Genomic DNA, 6,000 nt, shown 5'->3' with positions numbered 1-6,000 from the left:
ATAAATCGTTGGTTGTTACGATAAAAAATGTCAGTTAAATATATCATATAGGGGACACACACAGTGATATTTGAGAAGTGAAATGAAGTTTATTGGATTTACAGAAAGTGTGCAATGTGAAGTTTATTGGATTTACAGAAAGTGTGCAATGTGAAGTTTAAATAAACTTCATTTCACTTCTCAAATATCACTGTGTGTGTCCCCTATATGATATATTTAACTGACATTTTATCGTGAATAAACAACGATTTATACAGGAAAATAATGACTATTAACAAGGTTGCCCAAACTTTTGCATCCCACTATATATAGATAGATAGATAGATACTTTATTAATCCCAAGGGGAAATTCACATAATCCAGCAGCAGTATACTGATACAAAAAAAAATATTAAATTAAAGAGTAATAAAAACGCATGTAAAAGCAGACAATAGCTTTGAGTAATGTTAGCATTTACTCCCCCAGGTGGAACTGAAGAGTCGCATAGTGTGGGGGAGGAACGATCTGCTCAGTCTGTCAGTGGAGCAGGACAGTGACAAAAGTCTGTCACTGAAGTTACTCCTCTGTCTGGAGATGATACTGTTCAGTGGATGCAGTGGATTCTCTATGATTGACAGGAGCCTGCTCAGCGCCCGTCGCTCCACCACAGATGTTAAACTGTCCAGCTTCATTCCTACAATAGAGCCTGCCTTCCTCACAAGTTTGTCCAGGTGTGAGGCGTCTTTCATCGTTATGCTGCCACCCCAGCACACCACCGTGTAGAAGAGGGCACTTGCCACAACCGTCTGGTAGAACATCTGCAGCATCTTACTGCAGATGTTGAAGGATGCCAACCTTCTCAGAAAGTATAGTCGGCTCTGACCTTTCTTACATAGAGCATCAGTATTGGCAGTCCAGTCCAATTTGTCATCCAGCTGCACTCCCAGATATTTAAAGGTCTGCACCCTCTGCACACAGTCACCTCTGATGATCACAGGGTCCATGAGGGGCCTGGGCCTCCTAAAATCCACCACCAGCTCCTTGGTCTTGCTGGTGTTAAGGTGTAAGTGGTTTGAGTCGCACCATTTAACAAAGTCTTTAACTTTCTGTACTCCTCCTCCTGCCCACTCCTGATGCAGCCCACAATAGCAGTGTCATCAGCGAACTTTTGCACGTGGCAGGATTCCGAATCGTATTGGAAGTCTGATGTATACAGGCTGAACAGGACCGGAGAAAGTACAGTCCCCTGTGGCGCTCCTGTGTTGCTGACCACAATGTCAGACCTGCAGTTCCCGAGACGCACATACTGAGGTCTGTCTGTAAGATAGTCCACGATCCATGCCACCAGGTGTGAGTCTACTCCCATCTCTGTCAGCTTGTCCGAATATATTACTGTTATTGGGGCTAAATGAGTCTTCATCCTGTTTTATGCTCTTATCAACAAGTTGTAATAACTAGTATCAACTGAAAAAATATCAAAAACAGACATTGAGTGTTACTTGCTTTTCAACTGGCAAGAAAATTCCCATTTAAAATATAAGAAAAGCCCAACCCAATAAATAGGATGAGAGCTCAACAGGGTGACCATTTTTTATCGGCTACTAAAAAAACCAACCCTGAATCCCTGATTGATGTGCTTGTCTGTTACGACATTTGTCCCGATTTTCTCGAGTTGTCCCTTGCAAATACATATAGATGTTCTCACCTTTATTCGGAGCAATTCCTTAAAGTGATTCTCACCTTACCTTGACAAACGTGAACAAGTGCATTCCTGAGAATTCATGAAGCCTAAGAAAATACATAAAAACATTTTTAAAATTAACTGCATTTTGTAGCTGCAGAAGCAACAGTGTGTAGGTTGGGGAACAATCAACTTTTTTCTCTTTGCTAAAAGAGCAATTTCTCTTTCTTTTTGGGCAAATTGGCTCATTTTGAACTTGATAGTCCATAGCTGTGATCCACAGAGCAGACGCACATCAGCAGACACAGACAACACACAAAACATGAACACTCCATACAGACAGGGACTGGGATTTGATTCTAACCCATCGTCATGGAACAGTGAGGCAACAGCACTGCCCGGGAGCAATATCCGAGAAAAGGGTTGATAGTCTGTTAGTTCTGAGAAGCTAAGTATGTCAAGCTGAAGAACGAGCAGAGCTTCTGCTGTTTGGTGATCCTGCAAACTGCTGTGAGATCTTCACCATGACACAAAGGCCAGGCTTTGAATTTCAGATCCTATAAGCCACTCCATTCCTCTATGCTATGCATTGTCACGGCTTCATTATATATTATTTACGCTTATATTTATTCAGTCATTGCGTCCTGTGTAGAGTATAGCAACTTTTTCTGTAATGGACAGATAAGAAGTATTAAAATTGTACTGGGCAAAAATGAGTAATATCATCATAAAATGCTGCATAATAAATCATCAATTTAACAGACCCAGATTTATTGGATCTGGTACTGCCCTGAGTTTCCTGTTTATATAGAGGTATTTCCCTTGGAGATGAGAGGAATGAAGGTCAGTAGGAACAAAACAGAATACATGTGTGTGAATAAGAGGGAGGTCAGTGGAACGGTGAGGATGCAGGGGGTAGAGTTGGCGAAGGGGGATGAGTTTAAATACTTGGGATCAACAGTACAGATTAATGGGGATTGTGGAAGAGAGGAGAAGAAGAGAGTGCAGAAAGGGTGGAGTGGGTGGAGAAGAGTGTCAGGAGTGATTTGTGCCAGACGGATATCAGCAAGAGTGAAAGGGAAGGTCTACAGGACAGTAGCGAGACCAGCTATGTTATATGGGTTGGAGACGGTGGCACTGACCAGAAAGCAGGAGACAGAGCTCAGGTAGCAGAGTTGAAGATGCTAAGATTTGCACTGGGTGTGAGGAGGATGGATAGGATTAGAAATGAGTACATTAGAGGGTCAGCTCAAGTGGGTAGACAAAGTCTGAGAGGCGAGACTGTGTTGGTTTGGACACGTGCAGAGGAGAGATGCTGGGTATATTGGGAGAAGGATGCTAAGGATAGAGCTGCCAGGGAAGAGGAAAAGAGGAAGGCCTAAGAGAAGGTTTATGGATGTGGTGAGAGAGGATATGCAGGTGAACAGAACAAGATGCAGAGGACAGAAAGATATGGAAGAAGATGATCCGCTGTGGCAATCCCTAACGGGAGCAGCTGAAACAAGAAGAAGAAGATTTCCCCATAACAGTCTGTCAGCACAAATGCATTTTTGTCAGGCAAACCTAACACACGTCTGGTACAAAGACCATTCTGGTGCAAATTAAATTTGTTTTAAGTTGTGTTACAAACTTGAATGTACATCAAAACTCAGAATTGACAAAACAATTAGAAGTAGATGTACTTATTGCCACTTTTTCAATGTTTACCTAGTGACCATTTATCTTTGCATTGTTTCAAAAGGCTTTTCATATTTATTACATGAGATTTATTAAGTTTGTGACATGGAACTCATAGGCCCTTAGAATTAGATGTGGTTTTGAACTTACAGTCCTTTTCCATGGCTACATACAGTGGTGTGAAAAACTATTTGCCCCCTTCCTGATTTCTTATTCTTATGCATGTTTGTCACACAAAATGTTTCTGATCATCAAACACATTTAACCATTAGTCAAATATAACACAAGTAAACACAAAATGCAGTTTTTAAATGATGGTTTTTATTATTTAGGGAGAAAAAATCCAAACTACATGGCCCTGTGTGAAAAGTAATTGCCCCCTGAACCTAATAACTGGTTGGGCCACCCTTAGCAGCAATAACTGCAATCAAGCATTTGCGATAACTTGCAATGAGTCTTTTTACAGCGCTCTGGAGGAATTTTGGCCCACTCATCTTTGCAGAATTGTTGTAATTCAGCTTTATTTGAGGGTTTTCTAGCATGAACCGCCTTTTTAAGGTCATGCCATAGCATCTCAATTGGATTCAGGTCAGGACTTTGACTAGGCCACTCCAAAGTCTTCATTTTGTTTTTCTTCAGCCATTCAGAGGTGGATTTGCTGGTGTGTTTTGGGTCATTGTCCTGTTGCAGCACCCAAGATTGCTTCAGCTTGAGTTGACGAACAGATGGCCGGACATTCTCCTTCAGGATTTTTTGGTAGACAGTAGAATTCATGGTTCCATCTATCACAGCAAGCCTTCCAGGTCCTGAAGCAGCAAAACAACCCCAGACCATCACACTACCACCACCATATTTTACTGTTGGTATGATGTTCTTTTTCTGAAATGCTGTGTTCCTTTTACGACAGATGTAACGGGACATTTGCCTTCCAAAAGTTCAACTTTTGTCTCATCAGTCCACAAGGTATTTTCCCAAAAGTCTTGGCAATCATTGAGATGTTTCTTAGCAAAATTGAGACGAGCCCTAATGTTCTTTTGCTTAACAGTGGTTTGCGTCTTGGAAATCTGCCATGCAGGCCGTTTTTGCCCAGTCTCTTTCTTATGGTGGAGTCGTGAATACTGACTTTAATTGAGGCAAGTGAGGCCTGCAGTTCTTTAGATGTTGTCCTGGGGTCTTTTGTGACCTCTCAGATGAGTTGTCTCTGCACTCTTGGGGTAATTGTGGTCTGCCGGCCACTCCTGGGAAGGTTCACCACTGTTCCATGTTTTTGCCATTTGTGGATAATGGCTCTCACTGTGGTTCACTGGAGTCCCAAAGCTTTAGAAATGGCTTTATAACCTTTACCAGACTGATAGATCTCAATTACTTCTGTTCTCATTTGTTCCTGAATTTCTTTGGATCTTGGCATGATGTCTAGCTTTTGAGGTGCTTTTGGTCTACTTCTCTGTGTCAGGCAGCTCCTATTTAAGTGATTTCTTGATTGAAACAGGTGTGGCAGTAATCAGGCCTGGGGGTGGCTACGGAAATTGAACTCAGGTGTGATACACCACAGTTAGGTTATTTTTAACAAGGGGCAATTGCTTTTCACACAGGGCCATGTAGGTTTGGATTTTTTTTTCTCCCTAAATAATAAAAACCATCATTTAAAAACTGCATTTTGTGTTTACTTGTGTTATATTTGACTAATGGTTAAATGTGTTTGATGATCAGAAACATTTTGTGTGACAAACATGCAAAAGAATAAGAAATCAGGAAGGGGGCAAATAGTTTTTCACACCACAGTGTGAATACATGTATACAGTAGCTAAGGCTTAAAATTGAAAATTCAGACCCAAAACAAAAGTCTTCTTTATCATTTGCTAAAAACAGACATTTTTGCTCTTTTGGTATTTTCATGTAATTAATGCTGTCTTTATGTTTCCTGCCTTGATTATAATATATAGAGAGATTCCTTTCTTGATATGATTTAGATTAGATAAACTTTATTAATCCCATGGGGAAATTCAGATACATACAGCAGCAGAAACATAAAAAACAAGGAGACAGACCCGCAGAACAGATAATACAGCCAATCAATCGATTGATCGGTAAATAATCAGATAAAAGTAAGCTTGACAAGTACATTGGGTGGAAGCATTGAATTGCCTGAGAGTAAAGGGGACAGAAAATAAGGTGCCTTGGGGGGAACGAGCCTGTGGCTAAAAATGATCCAAGACAGCACGTCCTGGAGGAGATTTTTCATGATGGCATTCGATTTTTCCACCATCCTCTTTTTTCACAACAGCTTCAGTGTTCAGGGTTCACGCTGTAATAGAGCAGGCTTTCGTGATAAGAATGTTTAGATATTGTGCTTCTTAGAAATTTTGAGTGAGAATATATTGTTTAATACAACATTTTGTTGCTCATTATGAAAGGTTTGCTGAAAACAAATCATCTTAAAAACTGGTAAGAAAAGGGGTGCAGTGTTACAGTCTTGCATCCCAATGAAATTCAACAGTAGTCTACATTCTCTGTGGCATTCAGACACATTCGGAGCGTATTTAAGGTCCAAAGTCCTGATCAGAGTACAGTAGTGGTAAATCTGTGTCCATGAGTTTGTATGTGGCACTTTCATGCCTCTTCTGTGCTGGTTCCTTCCTTTGTCTGTTGCTGTCAGGGTTGG

The sequence above is a fragment of the Polypterus senegalus genome, chromosome 1 (genome assembly GCF_016835505.1).
Source record: "Polypterus senegalus isolate Bchr_013 chromosome 1, ASM1683550v1, whole genome shotgun sequence".
In the NCBI taxonomy this organism is placed as follows: Eukaryota; Metazoa; Chordata; class Cladistia; order Polypteriformes; family Polypteridae; genus Polypterus; species Polypterus senegalus.
This window is presented reverse-complemented; position numbering follows the sequence as displayed.